This window comes from Manis javanica, chromosome 13 (genome assembly GCF_040802235.1).
Source record: "Manis javanica isolate MJ-LG chromosome 13, MJ_LKY, whole genome shotgun sequence".
In the NCBI taxonomy this organism is placed as follows: Eukaryota; Metazoa; Chordata; class Mammalia; order Pholidota; family Manidae; genus Manis; species Manis javanica.
The window spans coordinates 70,013,364-70,029,571 of NC_133168.1; the positions used below are offsets into that span (position 1 = coordinate 70,013,364).

A 16,208-nucleotide genomic window follows, 5' to 3' on the forward strand; every position below is an offset into this window, starting at 1 on the left:
CAGCAGTTATGGATGAGCACCTCAGGGTGTGGAGATGTAGCTGATTTTTTAAAACTTTTTTCCTTATAACTTATCTGTGTCGGTTGCAAATCACTGAGAAGAGGCCATTGGATTTAGAGTTTGGGATCATTGGAAACCTTTCTGAGGCCAGTTGGGAGGAGAAGCCACCATTTCTCATTGTTAGGAATAGTGACGAACTAGACAGAGCGAGGGCGTGCTTTTTTAAAAAGAGATTTGGAGGCAAAAAGAGCGTAGAGGGCGCCAGGACTGAGGAGAGGCTGGTTCCGGGCAGGAGATATGCGGGCACGTTTGGAAGCGCAGGGAGGAAATAGACCCATTGGAAATGGAAGGGCTGAAGTAAAGGGATCCCCCGGGGTGGACATGTGATTCCCCCAGGTCAGGAGCGGGTGGATGGCCTGGGCAGGGAGAACCTGCCTTCTGAGGCAGGCAGGCAGGCAGGCCAGGTGGAGGTGCAGGAGGATTTTGAGGTTTGGAGGAAGGACATTGAAGGCAAGGGTTTTTGAAATAACATGGGTGGCAGGATCATCAGTTGAGCATTAGGGGCTTTGGTAGGTGCACAGTCTGGAACAGGCTCTCTGGTGGGATGACAGAGGATCGATACCATGCCAGTAAAAATAGAGGTGAGCTGAGGCGGAGAAAGACAAATGCCAAATGATTTCCCTCATTTGTGGAGTATAACAATGAAGGAAAACTGAAGGAACAAAATGGCAGCAGACTCAAGAGACTCCAAGAAGGAACTAGTGGTTACCAAAGGGGAGGGGTGGGGAGGGCGGGTGGGGAGGAAGGGAGGAGGGGACTGAGGGGTTTAGTACACATGGTGTGGGGGGTCACGGGGAGAACAGTGTAGCACAGAGAAGGCACATAGTGGATCTGTGGCACCTTACTACACTGATGGACAGTGACTGCATTGGGGTATGGGAGGGACTTGATAATGTGGGTAAATGTAGTAACCACACTGTTTTTTCATGTGAAACCTTCATAAGAGTGTATATCAATCATACCTTAATAAAAAATTAAAAAAAAAAAAGAATGGCGAGCTGTAGAGAGGGCTGTGGTAAAGTTCGCTAGAATCCCACGCTCCCCGCCTCCAAATGAGTAATACTTAGGGGCAACCTGCAGGGGGTCTGGCCAGTCCAGGAGTAGGGGTGGAGCGATGGGACGTTGGAATCCACTTCCAGTGGGGACAAATAATGCTTATTCAAGAAAACTAAGGGGGAAAGGGCCTTCAGGTTGGTGATGATGTCACAGTGCAAGTGACCAGGAATAAGTAAATAGTATCAAGTGATAGAGGGGGCCAGCACAGGTCAGAGGCCCCTCAGAAAGGAACTGAGGGAGGTCGCCCGGCAGAGGGACAGAATCCAGCAGAGGGACAGAATCCAGGGAGCTGCCGTCCCCACGAGTCTTGAAAGCCTGGGCCTGGAGCAGTAGCTTCAGTGCTGGACCCAAGACCTGACTTCCTGTCTGTTACCTGTTCTAGAACATCTCTTTGTCCCTGCATAGAGAAAGTCCCAACTCAGCCTGACTTTAAACCCTCTTGTTAGAATCTCTCATGAAGTCGTTGCTTTGGCCTGCTTGGTTTAGTCACTGCCCCTCAAAAAACAAACCAGCCTCCACCAAACCCCCCTCAGCAGGCTTGCCCCTAGACCTGTGTGTCTACATTGGTAACCACTTGCCAAATGTGGCTGTTGAACATTTGAAATGTGGGTAGTGCAACTAAGGTGTACTGAGTTCAAAATACACATTGGTGCCATTAAACAAGGGTGAACTACCTCGTTGGTAGGGTTTTGTTGTTTACATGCTAAAATGATAATTTGGATATGTTTGCTTAAAAATATATTATTAAAATTAACCTCAATTGTTTCTTTTTACTTTCTGCAGCATAGTTACTAGAAAATTTGAAGTACATTTATGGTTCCCATTTTATTTCTATTGGGCAACACTGCTGTAGACCTTTGATGGGTGCAGTGTCTATACCTTCTGAGTTTCTACTCTCTTATCCATATTTCAGGAGCAACACTAGCCTCTCTTTTCCTGTCTGTGGCACTTCTTGTCTTGTTATGGCTTATTCCTAGCTTATGTTGAGATTATAACAGGTTTTGTGTTTTGTATCTTTATTTGAAATCTGCTTGCAAGCATTTCTTATCTCCCTTACTAGAATCTAAGATTGGCATTCCCCTTACTGGATTGTAATCCCTTGAAAGCAGGACTGATAAAATATGTTAAGCTCCTGGCAACATCTCTAGTACTGGGTTCTGACCCCGCGGAGCTCAAATGTTTGTTGACTGAATAAATAATGTATTCACATTTTCCACAGATTTTAAGAAAATGAACTTTACAATCCAAATTAGCAACATTATAGTACCTGTATGTTTTCTATTTCTTAGATACCACTGGGTTTTAGGTAGTATTTGAAATTGGACGGACCTGAGAGGCAATCTAGATTCAATCTAGATTGCAGTTTTTGCTCTGCAACCTTGAGCAGGTTGTGTGCTCTTAAAAGGCACGTTAGTGTCCTTGTTCATAATTGTGATCCTGAGGCTTACCTCACAGGTTGTTGCGAAGAAAAGCCATGGAGCTGTGACCAGTAAGTGTTCCACAAATGCCAGGTCCCATTTAGAACTGGAAGGTTGTCTGGAATGTTGAGACTGGGAATGAAAGCTGATGGCAAATTTATATGGATCTCTTTCTCCTCTGACCACTGGAAAACTTACTGATGGTATCATGCACTTAGGCCCTTGCTTATGTTCTGATGGTGTTTATGTTTGATTGCTTGGTGGTAATTCCAAACTGTGGCAGTGTTGAAGATCCCTCCCTGTCTCTGCTAGAAGAGCTCTTGAAGAAGCACGTGTTAATAGCGTCCACCTTAGTGGGGGATTGATAAGTATCTGCTGATTGAATAGTGAATGGGTAGCCAGCCATAAGGGAGAACTTGTGTCCAGAGGATATTTTTTAAAGAAAATGTAAGTTCTTCTAAATGATTCGTTGAATGAATGATAAAATGAAATTAAAAATGAAGGAAATGTAATTAAAAGAAGAAATGAATGATTAAATAAAAGATGTTCATGGGGAGAAGGTTGAAAATAGTTGGGGGTGGATGACCTGAGACATTTCACTGGGACCCCAGGGGTACCTTTTCTCCCCAAACATGGTTTTCTGTGAGTAAGAACACTGGACTGCTAGCTGGATGACCTGACTTCTGGCCAGTTGTGTGATCTTGTGGAGGTCACTTAACCTTTCTGAGCCCTTATTTCTTTGAAGATCAAGGGAGCAGATAGGAAAAGAGCAGGGTGGTTGGACATGGGTTGTCCAGGCTGGCTTTCCCACCTCCCAGCTGTGCAGCCTTGCCCAAGATCCTCAACTTCTCTGGCTCCTCTTAAAGAGTGGGAGTGGAGGGGTGTTCCCTGTGCCCCCGAGAGGGGCCCCTGAAGAAGCCCAGGAAGTCCAATGCAGATCAGTACGTGATCAATACATACTTGTTGAAGACTGGAAAGGAGCTGTCATGGAAACTTCTGAAAATATTTTTATTTTAACAGTCATATAGAGGTCTAATATATGTGCCATAAACATTATCCCTTTTTAAAAAATTAAAGTTCAATTCTGGTCAAATACACATAACACAAAATTTCCCATTTTAACCATTATTAAGAGTTCAGAGGCGTTCAGGACATTTTCATTGTTGTGTCCACAGCCACCATCCATCTCTCGAACTCATTTCCTCTCATAAAACTGAACCTCTGAACCCATTAGATACTAGCTGTTCTTTCTCCCTTTCTCCAGCCCCTGGGAACCACTTTCTACTTTCTATGAATTTGGTTGCTCAAGGTCCCTCAAATATGTGGAATCATACAATATTTGTCCTTTTTTGACAGGCTTATTTCATATAGCATAACACCTTCACAGAGTTCATCCGTGCTGTGGTGTCGCGACCCTTCAGGGACCGAAGCAACACGCCCAAGGTCTTGATTCTTCTCTAGGCTTTATTGTCTAATCTCTCACGGTGGTTACAGGGTTACAGCAGTTGTCGGGAAGCTCCTCCCCCTCCCGGCGGGCTCCCTTATATTCAGTCACCCAACCAATCCGGGACAGTATTATGCATGACCTTTAAGCGGATAGGTGTCACACGCCACTCTAGGCGGGCAGCACGAGCTGTGCACGGGTACGGAAGTCTGCTGGGCCAATCCCCAACAGGGAAGAGGGGAAAGGGTGGTGAGCGGGAAGCAGGCGCCATCTTTAGGGCGTTGTCCAGCTAGAGTGGGGTTCAGCCTCGGCCGTAGGCCGGGCCCCCACATCTCCCCCTTTATTGTTTTATAACCAAAGGTCTGTCGGGATCATGCCTGTCTTAGGTCGTCCGGAGTCTGTGGCATTCTTACCCGTCCTCAGGCAACAGACAGCTTAGGTCTGCGCCCTGTCTTAGGTTGATATGCGCAGCTCCCGATCTTACCCGTCCTTGACTACTGATCCAGCATATTAAGCCATACTCTAGGGGAGATGCCTTCCTCTAGCGCTGCCATGGCCTGCAACAGGACCTTCCGTTCTCCCCGTTGCTGTTTATGTAACAGACTTTCCTCCCAAGCAGGAGAGGCCCACAATTAGCAATATTCCTATGACACCTACACCTGACCAGGCTTTGGTGGCGTTTAACATCTTGCCTAACTGTCTGGACAAGTTTGGCAGCTTTAGAATAATTATGAAAAGGAATACCAGTAATACACCCTCATATACGCAGCCCACAGACAAAACCTCCCCCAAGAGGTCCAATTGTTCTTGAAGAAGGTTCAGTGGCCTGGGACAGACCATTCAGCGTCTCTGCCATAGGAATGGTGATAGTCAGCGCGGCGGTGGCTGCAGCTGCAGCTCGGCTCCGCCTTCGCCTGCTGTAGGATCCACGGCAGGAGCAGAAGCAGTGTGATCATCTTGTACCTCTGCTCCGGGGTTTTCCACTCTGCGTATCAGACGTTCAGGCACCCAAACGGGGTTCTGCTGGTCCTGTGGAAAAACACAAACCGAGCCTCGGGTCCAGATTATCACTGGGTCCGGGCCTTTCCATGTTCCTTCCAACACATCCTTCCACAAAACTTTAGGCATGTGTTTTGGATTGGATTGTTGGCCGTGCCACTCTGCTGCACTGCGGCCATTTTTGTCCAATGTTCTAAAATCTTCTCCTATTCCCCCTTTTTGTTTATATAAGGCATTCTTGAGGGTGAGGTGGGTGCATTCCACCATACCCTGACCCTGAGGGTTGTCTCTAGCTCCCTGCTGCTCTCATGACACAAAAGGATGTCATCCATATAATGATAGATGATTATCAGGGGAAACTGTTTCCTGACAGTTTGTAAGGCCTTCTTTACATACACATGGTGGGGCTATTAGCCATGCCCTGTGGCAGTAAACCTTTGACAGTCTCTGGGGTGAAGCGGGATGGAGAAGAAACAGTCTTTGATACTTTTTCCTAATTACAAAAATAGGTGTGTTCCATGGCGAGGTAGAGGGCTGGAGGTGACCAGCTGCTATCTGTTCTTGTACTAAAGTGTGGGCTGCTTCCTTCTTTTCTTTGGTGAGGGGCCACTGAGGTACCCACACGGGCCTTTTTAGGCTGTTTTCCCTCAGTGGCCCCGAAGAAAAACCCAATCCTGGTCCTCCATCCCCATCCTCTCTCTAAAGGGGGAAGTATCCTAGTTATGATTTAGATGGACTACGTCACTAATTCCGCGAACCTTTTGATTTCGTCGCCACTCTGCGAACCTTTTGATTTCGTCGCCGCTCTGCGAACCTTCACTGGCGCCTCCTCATTCCATATATTATAATAAACAATGTCACAAACACTAACAGGACACACACACTACACATAAACACCCACCGCAACTGCCTGCTGTCTGCCCTGCCACGTATACTTTCAGTTTGCTCGCCGATCCACTCACCCTCCTCGGTTCCCTCTCCCGGTCTGGCCAGCCGACCGAACGGTATCCAGCGACGTTCCTGAAGAGTTACAAGCTCTACTTCATCGGCAGGCGCCAGGGTCAGTGGATCAGGTCGCGATGAGGTTTAGCGATTCCCGGGTTTCGGCACCACTTGTCGCGACCCTTCAGGGACCGAAGCAACGTGCCCAAGGTCTTGATTCTTCTCTAGGCTTTATTGTCTAATCTCTCACGGCGGTTACAGCAGTTGTCGGGAAGCTCCTCCCCCTCCCGGCGGGCTCCCTTATATTCAGTCACCCAACCAATCCGGGACAGTATCATGCGTGACCTTTAAGCGGATAGGTGTCACACGCCACTCTAAGCGGGCAGCACGAGCTGTGCACGGGTACGGAAGTCTGCTGGGCCAATCCCCAACAGGGAAGAGGGGAAAGGGTGGTGATCAGGAAGCAGGCGCCATCTTTAGGGCGTTTTCCAGTTACAGTGGGGCTCAGCCTTGGCTGTAGGCCGGGCCCCCACACTGTGGCATGTATCAGGCAGTCTTACCTTTTTTAAGGCTGAATAATATTCCACCAAATGGTATAGCACATCTTATTTATCAATTCATCCAGACATGGATACTTAGAAATTTCTACCTTTTGGCTATTATGAATAATGCTATGAACATGAGTGTGCAGATCTCTGTAAGTAAGACCCTGCTTTCAGTTCCTTCAGGGGTATACCCAGAATTGGAATTACTGAGTCATGTCTAATTCTATTTTTTATTTTTTTCTGGAGTTGCCATATTGTTTTCTACAATGGCTGCACCATTTTACATTCACACCAACAGTGCACAAGGGTTCCAGTTTCTTTACAACCTCACCAACGCTTATTTTCTTCTTTTTTTAAAAATCACTTTCCTTGTAGGTGTGAGGTGGTTGTGTAACAAGACTTTAAACAATAATTAATGAGATCTGAGAACTGTAAGAATCCTTTGATATCATCCTCAGTTGCCTCATTTAAACAGATAAGTAAATTAATTCCTGGTAGGTTAAGTGACTTGACCATTGGTCTTATCATATAACTTGTTCTGGTCAAACACAGAATTAAAATTCAAGTCGCCCCACTCTCATTGTTGCATGTGTAAGATGGTCTGGTCATTCATGCATTCTCTGATTCAGCACATAGCACACACTTCAGTGCTGTGAAGTGCAAGAGTTGACAAAGATGGTTCGAATAAAGACCAGCCCCTGACCTCCCATCCCTTCACCCAGAGCTGCTCAGGATGGTTCAGCTGTCAGTTTAAGGACCAGCTAGTAGGATATGCAGAATCATGTTTGATGACTTACTCTTCCTTTCTTCCCTTATTGTATTATTGGTCCAAAGGAGCTTCTTAAATGGAACTCACTGGTCTTGATGTAGCTCTCAAAACTCTGATTTTCCACAAAGTCATTGAGAAGAAAATATAAATGAGATTAAAAGAAAAGGAGGGAAGGTACAGGTCTGCTGAGCTCTCCGCCACCAGCGGGAGAAAGCATGATTAAACCACGCTGCGCGTGTGTGTGCACATGTGTACCCATCCAGTTCTCAAAGAGTTCATTTACATCATCTCTAATATATTTAACACTAAGGAGAGACTCATAAACAACCAGGATGCCTGAGTTGTGTTGCTACAGCTCTTGCCTTGCAGGGGGACTGCCTGGGGCTTTCTTGCAGAAACAGTACAATGTCTATTGTTAAATCCCTTGAGTTAAGAGAAGTTAAAGCTTACTGAAATTTTTGAGTATGTTTACTACTTAAATACAGTCTCCCATTAGGGAATGTTAGAACTGATATTGTTTTTTGGTGAAGCATGGCTTACTCGTGTCATGTTCTGGATCTGGCTGTATGGCTGTGGATGTGTATAAAGTGAATCATTTTCATATCCATTGTAGGTTTCCTCATTTCCGGCTTCTGTTTTGAAGATGTGGTTTTCCAAACTCAGGCATTGAGCGAGAAGGAAGAATCCGGTTCTCATTCTGTTTTTTTCCTGGTAAATGAATTTACTTTATTCTGAAATCTGCCATCCTTTTGTTCAAGATGTCTGAATTTGACTTGGATTTACTGACAGCCACTGCAGGAAATGGGCTTTGGAGGAAATTCTGAGCCAGGGTGTCTCAGCTGTAGGTGCCACCTGTGCACCTGGCAATCTCTAAGCCAAGTCTCAACCAGAAGTGGAAGCTGAGCTACCACACTGCCAAGCTGTGGCTTGTCAAGGGGTCAGTGTGTGAGGGGCCTTTATGATTAGAAGCAAAAGAGGTCTTAAGAAAATTTGCAGTTTAACAGCTAAGAATATGAATCTCTGTCCTTTTCAGCTACGTCTGTCCAAACCTCCATGTTCTGTAAATGGGATCTAGTGTGGGTTAGAATTGGGCCATGTCTCTCTGTTCTCTGCTGCTTCTACAGCATGATGTGTTCGGTGGCATTCTGGCCTGAAACCAGCTGTGAGTGAATGGTCTTAAGTGGCCAAGCAAAGATGAAACTGGACAAAGGCAGATGTTACCCATCATCCTTTGGAGGCCTTCTGTTTGGGGGCATGTTCTTATTTCTCTGCATACTCAGCAATCATGGGATTAAGCCAACAACCTTCCTTGGAGGTGGAGCCCCTTGTGGCCCTGAATATTTTTGGTCTCTTGTTCATCATATTTACAAGGCCTACCCGAAGGCTTAGATTGCCTACTCCCTAAACCACTCACTGAGCAGCAGATGGTTGGTTTGTAGGATGATTTCTCTGGTTCTCACATTCTTCCATCTGAGAAATGAAGAGGCTGGAGTGAATGTTTCCAAGACCCTGCTTCATCAACAGCGACATCATCACCGTGTTGATGTGGAAGTAGCCGGCCAATGCCAGTGGCTCTACCAGGCACGTTAGCACCATCTCATTTAACTCGGCAGCTCTCCAGAGCAGATTCCCACCCAGTCTGCAGAGAAGGGCATGGGCTCAGAGAGGGCGAGGAATTAAGCAGTAGAACTGGGTTTCAGCCCAGGCTGATTCCAAAGCGCTTGCTCTTTGGACTGTGCCGTCATGTTACCTGCAGCCTCCTGATTCTAGGAGAAGTACTTATGGCCACTTTGCTTGTGTCAGAGATGAGTAGTGATGAACAAAAGTGAAGTTTGTATCTGCTTTCTGAGAATTGTAAGCAGCCTAGAATAACTGCTTTTTTAACTGTAAGGTTTAAGTATCAGTATTTGAACCAGAGATTTTAAGAGCTCACAGAAATGAAACAGTGATACAGTTTTTTTAATCCCATAGAATTTCCAGGCCACAAATTTCCTGCAAGAAATTGTGCTTTTTTTTTTTTTTCTGAGAGTGTCATAAAAGCTGGGTTTAGGAATTGTCTTTTGGTGTCAGATGGTAGAATTATTTTTGGATTATTTTACTAATTTTGCTTTATAGGAAAAGAAGATTCTATCTGTAAATTGCTGTTATATTTAGGTCTTCAGGGGTGGGATCTTGTGAATTTGTTATTATAGTAGACTGAAAGCTATATATAGAGACACTCAAATTAAATGTGGTGTAAATCCATGTCTTTAAAAAAAGAGAGCAATTACTATGTTTGAAAGCCAAGCTATAAAAAGTCAGTGAAATCATAGGAGAGCCAGGGTAGGATTTCATTTTACTAAGCAAATGGCCCTGACTTTCTTTCCCTTTTTGTGCCCTGCAGTGGCAGAATGGGGAATGTGAATGTTCCAAAATCAGGACCACAGACATTTATAAGTGGCCAAACTTTGGAGGTCTTGCTAGTCAGCAGATTAAGAGACAGATGTGGGAGAGAAGTGTGTTCACTCAGTGGGCTCTTTGTTAATGTCACCTTAGTTATCTAGCATCCCTTAGAACTTTTTTTTTTTTGAAGAAGGAGGTTTTTAAATTTAATGTGTGCCCATACACACTGTAATTTTTTTCCACCAAAGTTAAAATTCATTTACTTGAAAATATATGTGTTTTGCCCACTGAATCTAAACTAATACCTGCTCATATGCCAGGCACATTAAAAATCTGTTTTCAGAACACAGGCACACAGGCATGTGAGCACCCTCCAGCCCTTCCTGCCAACCCCCTGCCACTCCCCTCATTTCCAAAGGAAGGAAGAAAGGGAAGAAAACCTTGTGGAGTCTTCAGAAAAGTACTTGGAACTTTAGCAATTGAGTGGCTAAGGTGGACCCCTCTTCTGGCAATTCTGAGAATTAAGTACGTCGAGCATCAACAGGTCTGCACATTGCTCAGTAATCCCATCTCAGAAATAGTGGGCTTCCTTAACATCTTTCTTGCTCAGGGGTGCCTGGTAGCTCTGCTGGAACTCTGAAAGGGATAGGTTGGATTTCTGGGCGGAAACACAAAACAGCTTCTATTTGGGCATCTTGCTTTGTGTTTTGAGTGTGCCACGTGGCTTTGGCTAGGTACTAGGTAAGAAAGATTTCTGATGAGAGGAATGTTTAAGACCTGGGCAAGCCTTCACTTCATAAAATGCTAAATGGTATTTCCCTTAAGGACATGTTCAGAATTTCCAATGATGAAAACTCTTTACTTATTCCTCAGTAGATACAGATGATCTTGGCATTACGTCTGACACACACTTCCTAAGTTCCTCCAAGGTTCCCATTAAGAATCATCCATTTACAGTAAGAATTGACATTCTCGCTTTTTTTTTTTTTCTCACTGTGAGGGTAGAATGTTTGAATGCTAAGCAGTTACTTTTCTTTGCAAAAATTGCCACAGCTAATCATCATGTTCTGACGGGACCAGACCACTGCAGAACACTAGGGAGGGTTGGAAATGTTCCTGTAACAAAGAGGCTGCACACTAGAGGTGGGTGTGACTTAGCAGGGGCTGGCAGGCTTGGAGGGACTGACTCATTCCTGACTCAGATGGCAGCCTGTGTGGCCCCTTTGCCCTGGTGCCAGCCTCTGAAAGTATAGGGGCGGTGCCTCAGCTCTCCCGTGAGAACTTGAGAGTTAAAATATACAGCCATGATTCTGGCTTGGTTCAAGTGTGGACTCACTCTTGGTTAGGGATTTTGTGAGAAGCTGTAATCGCACACACATGTTTTGGCTTTGGAACTGTATGTGATTTAGGAGAGAATTGTTATATTGCTCGCTTTACACACTTGGTGAGGCTGTGCAACGAGCAGTGGACTAGAAGAAAAAAGTGATGTGACGTCAGTTGTTGCAGTCCCTAGCTTCTCTCTGCTTACTTGAAATGCCACCTTTATCATATGCTAAATCTCCATATAACTTGTTGCTATTCCTGGACTTTGAATATTTCTGTGTAGTAGTAAACTATTAAAATTATTGCAGTTTTATAGAATATTTTGCTATCTGATCAGGCAAATACTTCCATCCTTCTGTGAACAGGAATTAAAGTTGGTAAAGATTGCATGGTGATCCTTTCCCCCCACCCCGCCTACCCACTCACCATGTGGTCAGCAGGTTTACAATTGAAAAATACACATGCTGATAGTAATGTATGCCATGCATGGCACTAACCACTAAATCCCTGCCCATACACAAGCAAAATTAAATGGAGAACTGAAGCATCTGCCAGAATAATTTAGGGAGAATCCATAGAGGAGGATTAGGATTCATTTTCTTCTTTTCTACACTCTGTTTCGCTTTAGGGCTCAGGACATTTTAAAAAGATTTTTGCTGTGTATAAACTAAAGGAATTGTTGCCTAATATTTTCTGTCTTTACACTGAAGACAGCTAGGTGTTAAGTTATCAGGGTTTGAAATTCCAGGGCTATAAACTCCTTTGCATTTCCTCTCTGTGTTGGCCAGGTTGGTGCTTTTGCATGTGTGACTTATGTCGTATCTTAAACACACATTTGGTCAAAACCAGTTTTACTGTTCCTTGTTCCCCTATCTTATGGTTCTCTTTCTGGACATGAGGAATAAGCTAATATGGCTGGGTCCATCTTAAAAGTGAGATTTTATTTTTGCCCCTGTCTTCAATTACCATTAATACACAACCATTACTGCCCAGTTAATACACTTCTATTTGGGACCTGTCTTCTGGGTCCAGTGTTTCTAGCGCCTAATTGGTATCTTCATTTGGATGTTTTCTATGCTCCTGCATAGAAAAACAGGATTAAAAAAAATGAAAGAATCTTTTTTTGCCTCACAGTTGCTTCTCTTCATGGAGCTTCTGCTCCAGTGCATATGGAAGTCCAAGAGTCCCATGTTTAAATCCTGGCTAGGTTAGTTAACCATTTTTTCCTGCCTTATCACATTGGCTAGCACCCTAACTCAGTGTTGCTTTGCTCCTGGTCTTAGATAGAAAGCATTCAGTTTTCATGATTAAGTATGATGTTAGCTGTAAATATGTAAATATTTTTTTAGGTGTTCTTTTTATGAAGATTTAAAAAATAAAATTTACAACATATTTTTATTAGCTAATATAAGTTGATCTTTTTATGTTTAGAGGATCCCTACTGAAAACAAAACCAAAAACCCACCCATAGTAAATTTAAGGGAATTTAAAGTTGTATTTCAGTGAAACAGGGGTCAAAGAGGCTTTTATAGCTGAAGAGGAAAAGGTAGAAATGTGGCTTAGAGGAAATGAGCCTATGGTCATGTTTTGTTTAATCATGGATAGGCACTGATTCTGTATTTGCTGGATGGATGTGCAAGTGATGTAAATTTAATTTTGCTAATTTTTTATTCTTGACATTAAATCAGTCTTCCTGTTATTTAAATAGATTAGGAGACTTGGGATAATTTTGGAGTTTTGCAAATACCATGTTATTCCTGTGTGTATGTATACTGACCCTTATCACTGTAACTGTAAGGTTTAAGCAATTTGGAGTTTAATTTAGCCCCCTTTTTCCATAATTAGAGAAATTAAACCTGAAGTAGTCCCAAAAGAGGCCTCAGGAAAAGCCTGAAAGTTCTTGTCCTCATCAGAATCATAGGTTAGAGCATTATGAATCTTGTTCATACAAATGACAGTTCAACTGACCATGACTAATTCTGGGACCAGGTCGTAACACAGTCTTTGCTTGATTGTAAATGACCCTTGGAAAGCTATGTTGATAACAAGATTGTATCATTAAACAAACCCCAATATTTCTTTAATTAAAATTTTTAATTTTCCTCAGACTTGGAGCTGATGTTCAATGCTTCATTAATAATTGTTGATTCATGTTTTTGTAAGTCCTGGCAGGTTAAAAACATAACTGTTTACAGAGTGTGCATTATTTAGGTCTTTCAGGTGGAAAGTTAAGGGAAGTGATTCACTGGAATTTTAAAGTTACCTCCGTACGTAGTAAGCACTCAGCAAACATTTGTTGGCTGGATGTGAAATGAGAAAAGTGGAAAGAGATGTTTTGTGTTAAAATGTTATTCAGTTCATGTTTGTTGGTTGTTTTTTTCCATAAAAAATGAGTTACTCTTAAGGTCCCTGTTAGCTCTACAATTAGAGTTCACAAATCTAAAATTATTAGTTGTTAGATTCAGGTCTTTATTCTGAGAGATTTGCCTTCATTTTTGGTCATGATGCTCCATAACTCTTTATCAAATTTTTAATTCATGATTTTCTTATCATTTTGTTCAAGAGGCTTCTTCCAAGCAGCCCTGGAAATCCCATGTAGTGGTCTGGGAGGGGCATCATCTTTATAATTAGATCTCGCTAAAATCTTTTCTCCATTAACTGTTTATTATATGCATGTCCTTTAGCAAATTTTCTGAGCCTCAATTTTCTCATCTGTAAAATGGAGGCAATAAAACACCTAAAGTTTACTTGTGAGCCTTAAATGATATGAAGAGCTTGGCATCATACATAACATATATTAGGTCCTAAGTACACTGGGTATTACCACCTCTCCTTTCCCCTTGGTCAGATAGCTCTGTGATTATCTTTCCAAATGATTAGGACTTTAAAATTTCTATCTATTATATTATCCTGAAAAAAATCACAGCTCACTCTCATTACCCACAACTATATGTTCTTCTCCCCTAATATTATAGGTCAGCATGAATAGTTTTCACTGTTCTTCAGGGTGTATTTTTCTGTATTTAGATTAAGATGCTGTGCTGCATTTTTACCTGAAGCTGTGGCCTGCTCAGTCTGTGTCCTCTGTCCTGTTTTTGCAGTCCCTAGCAGATGCTTAGGAATTCTTTGTTTCTCCATTTTCTTCTTTCAGGAACTAAAGAGATAGTCTTTTTCTTCGGTCATAGGCTAAAAGAGAGCTTGATATGGAGAATTTTCTCCATTGCTGAATTGCTAAGTAAGGAGCATTTGTAAAATCTTTTTAAGTATAAATGCCACAAATTATAGCCAGGAGCTTGGTGGATTTTCCCAAAGCAAACATACCTGTGTAATAAGGATCCTAGTAAATTTAAGGAAAGTCTCTAACTGCTCCAAGCTTTTAAGCCTCTTGTCCTCATCATCCTTCGGATTACCCACCTATTGTGAGCAGCATTTGAGACCCCTGGTACTCTCTGACCCTCCATGTACCTACGGGTTGAAGGTGGAGTGGATTTTTACCTGCCTTGCCCTCCCTCCCTCTCTCATCCCTGGAAAGCCTGGGGTTAGAGACTAGTTTTCTGTTCTTAATTCTGCCTGCATTTGAGTAGATGGCCAAAAGGAGGGACAGAATGCCATGTTACCTTAAACAGCCTTCCCTGGTGGCTCTCTGGAGATGGGGTACAGAATCAGAGCAAATGCTGAGTGAGACACTGACTATTTGCATGTGTCATTTGCTTTTGTCTCTCTTGGACATGTTGGGTAAGACAGAGCTAATACAGGAAGCTGGTGTGGAAAAACCCATCATGTTTAGATAAAGATTAAAAACTAAACTCAGATTTTTAAAATAAAGAGAAAATGAGAGAGTTATGAATCACAGGGGGAAGGTTATATGGTCTATAGAGCAGAGGTCAGAAGACGGTGAGTTAAATCAAGGCAGAGAGATCTAGGTTACAGGACGAATCTCCTGTTGGAGAGGCTCTGATACACTGGAATGTGCACCTTGCTGAGGTTTCTTAGTTTTCTCCTGGACAGATGGCGTAATGTGTTTAGAGTAGCTGTAGTCAAAGGTTGGACTCGACCTTCTTTAATTCTGATTCTTTCATTATATATGTAATTTCCTAAATATGATGAAGGACACCAGTACTTCTCACTGTTATTCATTGAATGAGAAAAGATGGATATATAAGCATTCTGATATGAATTAGAGACTTTTCAGAAGTAATAGGCTAAATATTTTCAAACAAATTCACATCCTAGCTTCACAAATTAGTTGTGGTGGGACCCTGAATAGAGGGTTGTTGGGACGATGCAGGAGATAATACATATGAAGGGCATTATAAATCGCAGAGCATTGTACACCAAAGCAAGCTGTTACACCTCTAGCACCTGTGTGTTGACCCTACGTTTTCTCCACCTTCTCTTCTCTTGCTTCCCGACCTCTTTCCTCCCAGTGCCCTGGGCACAGGAGTAGAATGATCTTCCTAGTAGTCTGTTGTTTGTTCTAGTTTTCAGTGCTGTCACCCTCAGTGGGTAATACTGGTGAGATGCAGGGGGATCTCTGAGAGGTGGGGAGGTTTTGCATTACTTGAGAAGCTTTTTGAGAAACCATAGATTGAAAAGGGGAGGCTAAAGACAAAACTGGGAACCATAAACAACTGTGAGAGTCATGCCAGATGTGGTGTGGGGCATGGCCAGGGCCAGGGCTGTGGGTGGTGCTGAGCACCTTGCCATTCTGGCACCAAACAGTGCCCTGGCCTCCTTGGGAAAGGTGAGGAAGGCCACCAGCCCCTCACTCTCTGCATGTGACTATTTCACATAAGTTACATATTTTCACATAAAAGAATATTTCAAAGTCTAAAATGGAAATTTATAAACTGAAAGAAATAGAAGCATTGTATCTTTATCATTGTTCATAATTGTCTGTTGCTATGTTACAAATTACCCCAAGATAATTCAGCAGAACAAGGAACAGTTATTCTCACACTTTCTGTAGCTCAGGAATCTGGGCCCAGCACAGCTGGAAGCCTCTGACTCAAGGTGTGTCACGAGGTTGCAGTCAGCCTGTTGACCAGGACTGCTGTCACCTCCCCTGCTGGGGGACTCATTTGCAAGCTCACTCACGTGGCTGCTGGCAATTGGAATAATATTTCAAGTGATGGAGGAAATCTGTCTGTATTTAAAAATCCTAATCTAAAGTGGGTATTACAATTTTATAAGTTTACAGCTCTATATAAGTCTGCAGTTTTATACCTGGAATTGCCCAATGATGGACATACTTTTAAAAATCTTCATTG

The 16,208-nt window shown here is 43.1% G+C and overlaps 1 protein-coding gene across 8 annotated transcripts in view; it reads left to right on the plus strand.

Moving 5' to 3' along the window:
- The window catches only part of TIAM2 (TIAM Rac1 associated GEF 2), a 279,674-nt gene that overhangs the window by 94,752 nt on the left and 168,714 nt on the right, over nucleotides 1-16,208 (plus strand). For 3 of the 8 annotated variants that reach the window (XM_073219792.1, XM_073219790.1, XM_073219787.1), the window contains one exon: nucleotides 7,847-7,944. The exons of the other annotated variants lie outside the window; for them this stretch is intronic. The gene's annotated coding sequence lies outside the window, so the exon portion shown is untranslated. The remainder of the gene's footprint in view (nucleotides 1-7,846; nucleotides 7,945-16,208) is intronic. 8 annotated transcript variants of the gene reach the window in all.